This window comes from Bombina bombina, chromosome 7 (assembly GCF_027579735.1).
Source record: "Bombina bombina isolate aBomBom1 chromosome 7, aBomBom1.pri, whole genome shotgun sequence".
Lineage (NCBI taxonomy): Eukaryota > Metazoa > Chordata > Amphibia > Anura > Bombinatoridae > Bombina > Bombina bombina.
In genome coordinates this window covers 241,619,251-241,633,199 of record NC_069505.1, presented here as the reverse complement: position 1 = coordinate 241,633,199, position 13,949 = coordinate 241,619,251, and the positions used below count along the sequence as shown (strand labels likewise).

At 34.9% G+C, this 13,949-nt stretch overlaps 1 protein-coding gene across 1 annotated transcript in view; it reads left to right on the top strand.

The window, feature by feature from the left end:
- FGD5 (FYVE, RhoGEF and PH domain containing 5) overlaps positions 1-13,949 on the top strand; it is a 487,598-nt gene that overhangs the window by 20,572 nt on the left and 453,077 nt on the right. The window lies entirely within an intron of this gene.

Here is a 13,949-nt window from a genome sequence, read left to right as displayed (position 1 = left end):
TGTTATGATGGTGGAGAGGCTGGTGATGATGGTGGAGAGGCTGTTGGGGCTGGTGATGATGGTGGAGAGGCTGTTGAGGTTGGTGATAATGCTGGAGAGGCTGTTGAGACTGGTGATTTTGGCGGAGAGGCTGTTGAGGCTGGTGATAAAGGTGGAAAGGCTGTTAAAGCTGGTTATGATGGTGGAGAGGCTGGTGATGATGGTGGAGAGGCTGTTGGGGCTGGTGATGATGGTGGAGAGGCTGTTGAGGCTGATGATGAAGGTGGAAAGGCTGTTAAAGCTGGTTATGATGGTGGAGAGGCTGGTGATAATGGTGGAGAGGCTGTTGGGGCTGGTGATGATGGTGGAGAGGCTGTTGAGGCTGCCAAATCTAGAAAGGCTTTAGAGACTTTAGTGAGTTTTGCCCACTGGTTCGATCACTTAATTTTGTAAGGAGGACTAGGATATGTGGTCATCATGTTGCTTTCATTCCATAACCCCCTGCTTCTTAACTCTTAATCAAGCTGTACAATGGGCACACGCATTAACTCTCTCAATGCTGAGTTCACTTCTGTTACAAGTGAGAATGATCCCATCTGCTTTATCAAAGTAAATAATACTGCAATAAATTAAAAACTGTGGAGAAGCTTTAGGCTTGAGGCTGAAGATCACTTTGCACTATGATTTAGTCTAGGACTTAGGAGGAGCAGAGAAATGGTTTAAGGGGAGCAAGGGGTGCATAGCAGAAAGCCCCTCCCACTGCGCCCTGTGACAGACTCTGTTTTATACTTACTGTAACTAAGCTGAATTAATTGTTTAGTTTTATCTTTAACCTTATTGTATCCTCAATGTAATTCTCAATGTTCTGACATGTATTTTAAAGAATGAATTTAATAGAACAATGATATACAGCAGGGCCGGACTGGGAATAAAAAGCAGCCCTGGAAAAATATGAAGACCAGCCCTCTTTTCCATTGAGTCGGTAGAGTGCACACGCCCCATTTTTTTTCAAAGGGGATTACTGGAATACTCATTCCCCAATATTTTTTTCAGAATCAAATTATATTGCTTTGCATTAAATAAAAATGCCAGATTAATGTTATATAGGCACCCTACAACCCAATTACATCCATTAATCACCCCTTTAAATTGTAGATTTCCAGCCCCAGCTGCTGCAGCACACCGGGAAATCTCCTGGTTGGCCAATCCGGCCCTGATATACTGTAACATATACAGTAACATATACAGTAACATGCTGACACAATATTAATTGTTAGCTACGGTTAGTGCTGATGTGCACTGTACCCAAACTGATCAATTTCTCTATTTCCGTCTCATCTGCACCATTTACTCATGTCTCCTAATTCATCCCTGAAGCTGCTTTATGTTAACCTCAAATGTCCATAACCTAAAAATAATTTACTTACTTTTAATTATGAGCCTCAAGAGAATGGAAAGTATCCTGCATCCAACATGTATTGTGTGTGCAGACCTTTTCTAATGAGATGCTTAAGTGCTGATATATACTGTATATATAAACATATATTGTGTGTGCAGACCTTTTGTAATGAGGTGCTTAAGTGCTGATATATACTATGCATATATAAACATGTATTGTGTGTGCAGACGTTTTGTAATGAGGTGCTTAAGTGCTGATTTATACTGTGCATATATAAACATGTATTGTGTGTGCAGACCTTTTGTAATGAGGTGCTTAAGTGCTTATATATACTGTGCTTATATAAACATGTATTGTGTGTGCAGACCTTTTGTAAATGAGGTGCTTAAGTGCAGATATATACTGTATATATAAACATGTATTGTGTGTGCAGACCTTTTGTAATGAGGTGCTTAAGCACTGATATATACTGTGCATATATAAACATGTATTGTGTGTGCAGACCTTTTGTAATGAGGTACTTAAGTGCTGATATATACTGTATATATAAACATGTATTGTGTGTGCAAACCTTTTGCAATGAGGTACTTAAGTACTGATATATACTGTGCATATATAAACATGTATTGTGTGTGCAGACCTTTTGTAATGAGGTACTTAAGTGCTGATATATACTGTGCATATATAAACATGTATTGTGTGTGCAGACTTTTGTAATGAGGTGCTTAAGTGCTGATATATACTGTATATATAAACATGTATTGTGTGTGCAGACTTTTGTAATGAGGTGCTTAAGTGCTGATATGTACTGTGCATATATAAACATGTATTGTGTGTGCAGACCTTTTGTAATGAGGTGCTTAAGTGCTGATATATACTGTGCATATATAAATATGTATTGTGTGTGCATACCTTTTGTAATGAGGTGCTTAAGTGCTGATATATACTGTGCATATATAAACATGTATTGTGTGTGCAGACCTTTTGTAATGAGGTGCTTAAGTGCTGATATATACTGTACGTATATAAACATATATTGCGTGTGCAGGCCTTTTGTAATGAGGTGCTTAAGTGCTGATATATACTGTATATATAAACATGTTTTGTGTGTGCAGATCATTTGTAATGAGATGCTTAAGTGCTGATATATACTGTATATATAAACATATATTGCGTGTGCAGACCTTTTGTAAAGAGGTGCTTTAGTTCTGATAAATACTGTATATATAAACATGTATTGTGTGTGTGCAGATCATTTGTAATGAGGTGTTTTAGTTCTAATATATACTGTATATATAAATGTGTATTGTGTGTGGAGACCTTTTTGTAATGAGGTGCTTAAGTGCTGATATATACTATGCATATATAAACGTGTATTGTGTGTGCAGACCTTTTGTAATGAGGTGCTTAAGTGCTGATATATACTATGCATATATAAAAATGTATTGTGTGTGTAGACCTTTTGTAATGAAGTGCTTAAGTGCTTTTATATACTGTACATATATAAACATGTATTGTGTGTGCAAACCTTTTGTAATGAAGTGCTTAAGTGCTGATATATACTGTATGTATATAAACATGTATTGTGTGTGCAGACCTTTTGTAATGAGGTGCTTAAGTGCTGATATGTACTGTACGTATATAAACATCTAGTGTGTGTGTAGACCTTTTGTAATGAGGTGCTTAAGTTCTGATATGTACTGTACGTATATAAACATGTATTTGTGTGCAGACCTTTTGTAATGAGGTGCTTAAGTGCTGATATGTACTGTACGTATATAAACATCTAGTGTGTGTGCAGACCTTTTGTAATGAGGTGCTTAAGTGCTGATATATAATGTGCGTATATAAACATGTATTTGTGTGCAGACCTTTTGTAATGAGGTGCTTAAGTTCTGATATATACTGTGCATATATAAACATGTATTGTGTGCAGACCTTTATGTAATGAGTTTCTTAAGTACTGATATATACTGTACGTATATAAACATATATTGTGTGTGCAGGCCTTTTGTAATGAGGTGCTTAAGTGCTGATATATACTGTATATTTAAACATGTATAGTGTGTGGAGACCTTTTGTAATGAGGTGCTTAAGTTCTGATATATACTGCGCATATATTAACATGTATTGTGTGTGCAGACCTTTTGTAATGAGGTGCTTAAGTGCTGATATATACTGTATATATAAACATGTATTGTGTGTGCAGACCTTTTGTAATGAGGTGCTTAAGTGCTGATATATACTGTGCATATATAAATATGTATTGTGTGTGCATACCTTTTGTAATGAGGTGCTTAAGTGCTGATATATACTATGCATATATAAACATGTATTGTGTGTGCAGACCTTTTGTAATGAGGTGCTTAAGTGCTGATATATACTGTATATATAAACATATATTGCGTGTTCAGACCTTTTGTAATGACGGTGCTTAAGTTCTGATTTATAATGTATATATAAACATGTATTGTGTGTGCAAACCTTTTGTAATGAGGTGCTTAAGTTCTGATATATACTGTATATATCAACATGTATTGTGTGTGCAGACCTTTTGTAATGAGGTGCTTAAGTGCTGATATATACTGTGCATATATAAACGTGTATTGTGTGTGCAGACCTTCTGTAATGAGGTGCTTAAGTTCTGATATGTACTGTACGTATATAAACATGCATAGTTTGTGCAGACCTTTTGTAATGAGGTGCTTAAGTGCTGATATATACTGTGCGTATATAAACATGTATTGTGTGTGCAGACCTTTTGTAATGAGGTGCTTATGTGCTGATATATACTGTGCATATATAAACATATATTGCGTGTGCAGGCCTTTTGTAATGAGGTGCTTAAGAGCTGATATATACTGTATATATAAACATATATTGCATGTGCAGGCCTTTTGTAATGAGGTGCCTAAGTTCTGATATATACTGCACATATATAAACATGTATTCTGTATTTGTAATGTGGTGCTTAAGTGCTGATATATACTGTATATATAAACATATATTGCGTGTGCAGACCTTTTGTAATGAGGTGCTTAAGTTCTGATATATACTCTATATATAAACATGTATTGTGTGTGCAGATCTTTTGTAATGATGTGCTTAAGTGCTGATATATACTGTATATATAAACATGTATTGTGTGTGCAGACCTTTTGTAATGAAGTGCTTATTTGCTGATATATAATGTATATATAAACATATATTGCGTGTGCAGACCTTTTGTAATAAGGTGCTTAAGTGCTGATATATACTGTACTTATATAAACATGTATTGTGTGTGCAGACCTTTTGTAATGAGGTGCTTAAGTGCTGATATGTACTGTGAGTATATAAACATGTATTGTGTGTGCAGACCTTTTGTAATGAGGTGCTTAAGTGCTGATATATACTATGCATATATAAACATGTATTGTGTGTGCAGACCTTTTGTAATGAGGTGCTTAAGTGCTGATATATACTATGCATATATAAGCATGTATTGTGTGTGCAGACCTTTTGTAATGAGGTGCTTAAGTGCTGATATATACTGTGCATATATAAATGTGAATTGTGTGTGCAGACCTTTTGTAATGAGGTGCTTAAGTGCTGATATATACTGTGCGTATATAAACATGTATTGTGTGTGCAGACCTTTTGTAATGAGGTGCTGATATGTACTGTACGTATATAAACATGTATTGTGTGTGCAGACCTTTTGTAATGAGGTGCTGATATGTACTGTACGTATATAAACATGTATTGTGTGTGCAGACCTTTTGTAATGAGGTGCTGATATGTACTGTACGTATATAAACGTGTATTGTGTGTGCATACCTTTTGTAATGAGGTGTTGATATGTACTCTGCGTATAGAAATATGTATTGTGTGTGCAGACTTTTTGTAATGAGGTGCTGATATGTACTGTGTCTATATAAATATTTTTTGTGTGTGCAGACCTTTTGTAATGAGGTGCTGATATGTACTGTACGTATATAAACATATATTGTGTGTGCAGACCTTTTGTAATGAGGTGCTGATATGTACTGTACGTATATAAACATGTACTGTGTGTGCATACCTTTTGTAATGAGGTGCTGATATGTACTGTGCGTGTATAAACATGTATTGTGTGTGCAGACCTTTTGTAATGAGGTGCTGATATGTACTGTACGTATATAAACATGTATTGTGTGTGCAGACCTTTTGTAATGAGGTGCTTAAGTGCTGATATGTACTGTACGTATATAAACATGTATTGTGTGTGCAGACCTTTTGTAATGAGGTGCTTAAGTGCTGATATGTACTGTACGCATATAAACATATATTGCGTGTGCAGACCTTTTGTAAAGAGGTGCTTTAGTTCTGATAAATACTGTATATATAAACATGTATTGTGTGTGGAGACCTTTTTGTAATGAGGTGCTTAAGTGCTGATATATACTATGCATATATAAACGTGTATTGTGTGTGCAGACCTTTTGTAATGAGGTGCTTAAGTGCTGATATATACTATGCATATATAAAAATGTATTGTGTGTGCAGACCTTTTGTAATGAAGTGCTTAAGTGCTGATATATACTGTATGTATATAAACATGTATTGTATGTGCAGACCTTTTGTAATGAGGTGCTTAAGTGCTGATATGTACTGTACGTATATAAACATCTAGTGTGTGTGTAGACATTTTGTAATGAGGTGCTTAAGTTCTGATATGTACTGTACGTATATAAACATCCATTGTGTGTGCAGACCTTTTGTAATGAGATGCTTAAGTGCTGATATATAATGTGCGAATATAAACATGTATTTGTGTGCAGACCTTTTGTAATGAGGTGCTTAAGTTCTGATATATACTGTGCATATATAAACATGTATTGTGTGCAGACCTTTTTGTAATTAGTTTCTTAAGTGCTGATATATACTGTACGTATATAAACATATATTGTGTGTGTGCAGGCCTTTTGTAATGAGGTGCTTAAGTGCTGACATATACTGTATATATAAACATGTATAGTGTGTGGAGACCTTTTGTAATGAGGTGCTTAAGTTCTGATATATACTGCGCATATATTAACATGTATTGTGTGTGCAGACCTTTTGTAATGAGGTGCTTAAGTGCTGATATATACTGTATATATAAACATATATTGCGTGTGCAGACCTTTTGTAATGAGGTACTTAAGTTCTGATATATACTCTATATATACACATGTATTGTGTGTGCAGATCTTTTGTAATGAGGTGCTTAAGTGCTGATATATACTGTATATATAAACATGTATTGTGTGTGCATACCTTTTGTAATGAGGTGCTTAAGTGCTGATATATACTATGCATATATAAACATGTATTGTGTGTGCAGACCTTTTGTAATGAGGTGCTTAAGTGCTGATATATACTATGCATATATAAAAATGTATTGTGTGTGCAGACCTTTTGTAATGAAGTGCTTAAGTGCTGATATATACTGTATGTATATAAACATGTATTGTATGTGCAGACCTTTTGTAATGAGGTGCTTAAGTGCTGATATGTACTGTACGTATATAAACATCCATTGTGTGGCAGACCTTTTGTAATGAGATGCTTAAGTGCTGATATATAATGTGCGTATATAAACATGTATTTGTGTGCAGACCTTTTGTAATGAGGTGCTTAAGTTCTGATATATACTGTGCATATATAAACATGTATTGTGTGCAGACCTTTTTGTAATTAGTTTCTTAAGTGCTGATATATACTGTACGTATATAAACATATATTGTGTGTGTGCAGGCCTTTTGTAATGAGGTGCTTAAGTTCTGATATATACTGCGCATATATTAACATGTATTGTGTGTGCAGACCTTTTGTAATGAGGTGCTTAAGTGCTGATATATACTGTATATATAAACATATATTGCGTGTGCAGACCTTTTGTAATGAGGTACTTAAGTTCTGATATATACTGTATATATAAACATGTATTGTGTGTGCATACCTTTTGTAATGAGGTGCTTAAGTGCTGATATATACTATGCATATATAAACATGTATTGTGTGTGCAGATCTTTTGTAATGAGGTGCTTAAGTGCTGATATATACTGTATATATAAACATGTATTGTGTGTGCATACCTTTTGTAATGAGGTGCTTAAGTGCTGATATATACTATGCATATATACACATGTATTGTGTGTGCAGATCTTTTGTAATGAGGTGCTTAAGTGCTGATATATACTGTATATATAAACATGTATTGTGTGTGCATACCTTTTGTAATGAGGTGCTTAAGTGCTGATATATACTATGCATATATAAACATGTATTGTGTGTGCAGACCTTTTGTAATGAGGTGCTTAAGTGCTGATATATACTGTATATATATAAACATATATTGCGTGTTCAGACCTTTTGTAATGAGGTGCTTAAGTTCTGATTTATACTGTATATATAAACATGTATTGTGTGTGCAAACCTTTTGTAATGAGGTGCTTAAGTTCTGATATATACTGTATATATCAACATGTATTGTGTGTGCAGGCCTTTTGTAATGAGGTGCTTAAGTTCTGATATATACTGTACGTATATAAACATGCATTTTTTGTGCAGACCTTTTGTAATGAGGTGCTTAAGTGCTGATATATACTATGCATATATAAACATGTATTGTGTGTGCAGACCTTTTGTAATGAGGTGCTTAAGAGCTGATATATACTGTATATATAAACATATATTGCATGTGCAGGCCTTTTGTAATGAGGTGCCTAAGTTCTGATATATACTGCACATATATAAACATGTATTCTGTATTTGTAATGTGGTGCTTAAGTGCTGATATATACTGTATATATAAACATATATTGCGTGTGCAGACCTTTTGTAATGAGGTGCTTAAGTTCTGATATATACTGTATATATAAACATGTATTGTGTGTGCAGATCTTTTGTAATGATGTGCTTAAGTGCTGATATATACTGTATATATAAACATGTATTGTGTGTGCAGACCTTTTGTAATGAGGTGCTTAAGTGCTGATACTATGCATATATAAACATGTATTGTGTGTGCAGACCTTTTGTAATGAAGTGCTTATTTGCTGATATATAATGTATATATAAACATATATTGCGTGTGCAGACCTTTTGTAATGAGGTGCTTCTGTGCTCATATATACTATGCATATATAAGATTGTATTGTGTGTGCAGAACTTTTGTAATGAGGTGCTTAAGTGCTTATATGTACTGTGAGTATATAAACATGTATTGTGTGTGCAGACCTTTTGTAATGAGGTGCTTAAGCGCTGATATATACTGTATGTATATAAACATGTATTGTGTGTGCAGACCTTTTGTAATGAGGTGCTTAAGTGCTGATATGTACTGTGAGTATATAAACATGTATTGTGTGTGCAGACCTTTTGTAATGAGGTGCTTAAGTGCTGATATATACTATGCATATATAAACATGTATTGTGTGTGCAGACCTTTTGTAATGAGGTGCTTAAGTGCTGATATATACTGTGCATATATAAATGTGTATTGTGTGTGCAGACCTTTTGTAATGAGGTGCTTAATTGCTGATATATACTGTGCGTATATAAACATGTATTGTGTGTGTGCAGACCTTTTGTAATGAGGTGCTGATATGTACTGTACGTATATAAACATGTATTGTGTGTGCATACCTTTTGTAATGAGGTGCTGATATGTACTGTACGTATATAAACATGTATAGTGTGTGCAGACCTTTTGTAATGAGGTGCTGATATGTACTGTACGTATATAAACGTGTATTGTGTGTGCATACCTTTTGTAATGAGGTGTTGATATGTACTCTGCGTATAGAAATATGTATTGTGTGTGCAGACCTTTTGTAATGAGGTGCTGATATGTACTGTACATATATAAACATGTACTGTGTGTGCAGACCTTTTGTAATGAGGTGCTGATATGTACTGTACGTATATAAACATGTATTGTGTGTGCAGACCTTTTGTAATGAGGTGCTGATATGTACTGTACGTATATAAACATGTATTGTGTGTGCAGACCTTTTGTAATGAGGTGCTGATATGTACTGTAACGTATATAAACATGTATTGTGTGTGCAGACCTTCTGTAATGAGGTGCTTAAGTGCTGATATGTACTGTACGTATATAAACATGTATTGTGTGTTCAGACCTTTTGTAATGAGGTGCTGATATGTACTGTACGTATATAAACATGTACTGTGCGTGTATAAACATGTATTGTGTGTGCAGACCTTTTGTAATGAGGTGCTGATATGTACTGTACGTATATAAACATGTATTGTGTGTGCAGACCTTTTGTAATGAGGTGCTTAAGTGCTGATATGTACTGTACGTATATAAACATGTATTGTGTGTGCAGACCTTTTGTAATGAGGTGCTGATATGTACTGTACGTATATAAACATGTGTGTGCAGACCTTCTGTAATGAGGTGCTGATATGTACTGTACGTATATAAACATGTATAGTGTGTGCAGACCTTTTGTAATGAGGTGCTGATATGTACTGTACGTATATAAACATGTATTGTGTGTGCAGACCTTTTGTAATGAGGTGCTTAAGTGCTGATATATACTGTATATATAAACATGTATAGTGTGTGGAGACCTTTTGTAATGAGGTGCTTAAGTTCTGATATATACTGCGCATATATTAACATGTATTGTGTGTGCAGACCTTTTGTAATGAGGTGCTTAAGTGCTGATATATACTGTATATATAAACATATATTGCGTGTGCAGACCTTTTGTAATGAGGTACTTAAGTTCTGATATATACTCTATATATACACATGTATTGTGTGTGCAGATCTTTTGTAATGAGGTGCTTAAGTGCTGATATATACTGTATATATAAACATGTATTGTGTGTGCATACCTTTTGTAATGAGGTGCTTAAGTGCTGATATATACTATGCATATATAAACATGTATTGTGTGTGCAGACCTTTTGTAATGAGGTGCTTAAGTGCTGATATATACTGTATATATAAACATATATTGCGTGTTCAGACCTTTTGTAATGAGGTGCTTAAGTTCTGATTTATACTGTATATATAAACATGTATTGTGTGTGCAAACCTTTTGTAATGAGGTGCTTAAGTGCTGATATATACTGTGCGTATATAAACATGTATTGTGTGTGCAGACCTTTTGTAATGAGGTGCTTAAGTGCTGATATATACTGTGCGTATATAAACATGTATTGTGTGTGCAGACCTTTTGTAATGAGGTGCTTAAGTGCTGATATATACTGTGCATATATAAACATATATTGCGTGTGCAGGCCTTTTGTAATGAGGTGCTTAAGAGCTGATATATACTGTATATATAAACATATATTGCATGTGCAGGCCTTTTGTAATGAGGTGCCTAAGTTCTGATATATACTGCACATATATAAACATGTATTCTGTATTTGTAATGTGGTGCTTAAGTGCTGATATATACTGTATATATAAACATATATTGCGTGTGCAGACCTTTTGTAATGAGGTGCTTAAGTTCTGATATATACTGTATATATAAACATGTATTGTGTGTGCAGATCTTTTGTAATGATGTGCTTAAGTGCTGATATATACTGTATATATAAACATGTATTGTGTGTGCAGACCTTTTGTAATGAGGTGCTTAAGTGCTGATACTATGCATATATAAACATGTATTGTGTGTGCAGACCTTTTGTAATGAAGTGCTTATTTGCTGATATATAATGTATATATAAACATATATTGCGTGTGCAGACCTTTTTGTAATGAGGTGCTTCTGTGCTGATATATACTATGCATATATAAGATTGTATTGTGTGTGCAGACCTTTTGTAATGAGGTGCTTAAGTGCTGATATGTACTGTGAGTATATAAACATGTATTGTGTGTGCAGACCTTTTGTAATGAGGTGCTTAAGTGCTGATATATACTATGCATATATAAACATGTATTGTGTGTGCAGACCTTTTGTAATGAGGTGCTTAAGTGCTGATATATACTGTACGTATATAAACATGTATTGTGTGTGCAGACCTTTTGTAATGAGGTGCTTAAGTGCTGATATGTACTGTGAGTATATAAACATGTATTGTGTGTGCAGACCTTTTGTAATGAGGTGCTTAAGTGCTGATATATACTGTGCATATATAAACATGTATTGTGTGTGCAGACCTTTTGTAATGAGGTGCTTAAGTGCTGATATATACTGTATATATAAACATGTATTGTGTGTGCAGACCTTTTGTAATGAGGTGCTTAAGTGCTGATATATACTATGCATATATAAGCATGTATTGTGTGTGCAGACCTTTTGTAATGAGGTGCTTAAGTGCTGATATATACTGTGCATATCTAAATGTGTATTGTGTGTGCAGACCTTTTGTAATGAGATGCTTAATTGCTGATATATACTGTGCGTATATAAACATGTATTGTGTGTGTGCAGACCTTTTGTAATGAGGTGCTGATATGTACTGTACGTATATAAACATGTATTGTGTGTGCATACCTTTTGTAATGAGGTGCTGATATGTACTGTACGTATATAAACATGTATAGTGTGTGCAGACCTTTTGTAATGAGGTGCTGATATGTACTGTACGTATATAAACATGTATTGTGTGTGCAGACCTTTTGTAATGAGGTGCTGATATGTACTGTACGTATATAAACGTGTTTTGTGTGTGCATACCTTTTGTAATGAGGTGTTGATATGTACTCTGCGTATAGAAATATGTATTGTGTGTGCAGACCTTTTGTAATGAGGTGCTGATATGTACTGTACATATATAAACATGTACTGTGTGTGCAGACCTTTTGTAATGAGGTGCTGATATGTACTGTACGTATATAAACATGTATTGTGTGTGCAGACCTTTTGTAATGAGGTGCTGATATGTACTGTACGTATATAAACATGTATTGTGTGTGCAGACCTTTTGTAATGAGGTGCTGATATGTACTGTACGTATATAAACATGTATTCTGTGTGCAGACCTTTTGCAATGAGGTGCTTAAGTGCTGATATGTACTGTAACATATATAAACATGTATTGTGTGTGCAGACCTTCTGTAATGAGGTGCTGATATGTACTGTACGTATATAAACATGTACTGTGCGTGTATAAACATGTATTGTGTGTGCAGACCTTTTGTAATGAGGTGCTGATATGTACTGTACGTATATAAACATGTATTGTGTGTGCAGACCTTTTGTAATGAGGTGCTTAAGTGCTGATATGTACTGTATGTATATAAACATGTATTGTGTGTGCAGACCTTTTGTAATGAGGTGCTGATATGTACTGTACGTATATAAACATGTGTGTGCAGACCTTCTGTAATGAGGTGCTGATATGTACTGTACGTATATAAACATGTATAGTGTGTGCAGACCTTTTGTAATGAGGTGCTGATATGTACTGTACGTATATAAACATGTATTGTGTGTGCAGACCTTTTGTAATGAGGTGCTGATATGTACTGTACGTATATAAACGTGTATTGTGTGTGCATACCTTTTGTAATGAGGTGTTGATATGTACTCTGCATATAGAAATATGTATTGTGTGTGCAGACCTTTTGTAATGAGGTGCTGATATGTACTGTGTGTATATAAATATGTATTGTGTGTGCAGACCTTTTGTAATGAGGTGCTGATATGTACTGTACGTATATAAACATGTACTGTGTGTGCAGACCTTTTGTAATGAGGTGCTGATATGTACTGTACGTATATAAACATGTATTGTGTGTGCAGACCATTTGTAATGAGGTGCTGATATGTACTGTACGTATATAAACATGTATTGTGTGTGCAGACCTTTTGTAATGAGGTGCTGATATGTACTGTACGTATATAAACATGTATTGTGTGTGCAGACCTTTTGCAATGAGGTGCTTAAGTGCTGATATGTACTGTACGTATATAAACATGTATTGTGTGTGCAGACCTTTTGTAATGAGGTGCTGATATGTACTGTACGTATATAAACATGTATTGTGTGTGCAGACCTTCTGTAATAAGGTGCTGATATGTACTGTACGTATATAAACATGTATTGTGTGTGCAGACCTTTTGCAATGAGGTGCTTAGGTGCTGATATGTACTGTACGTATATAAACATGTATTGTGTGTGCAGACCTTTTGTAATGAGGTGCTTAAGTGCTGATATGTACTGTACGTATATAAACATGTATTGTGTGTGCAGACCTTTTGTAATGAGGTGCTGATATGTACTGTACGTATATAAACATGTATTGTGTGTGCAGACCTTCTGTAATGAGGTGCAATACCTGTTTGTAGCATTAACCAATTGGTGCAGGGAGATATTTGATGGACATTTTTAGTTTAGAAGGGGCCGGTAGTGTTTTTGGTGTTTATTCTGCTTGTGGTATTTATTGTATTAGTTATGTCTTACACCCCACTGGGAGTGTAATTTCTTCTGCTGGCTGTGTATACTGCAGTGCATCACCATTAACCCTTTCTTTTACGTTTCTACATTGTACAACTCTAACTCCCACCACACAATTCCTTCTATGACTTTATCTATCGCCACTTTAGCTTTGGTAGACTGCAAG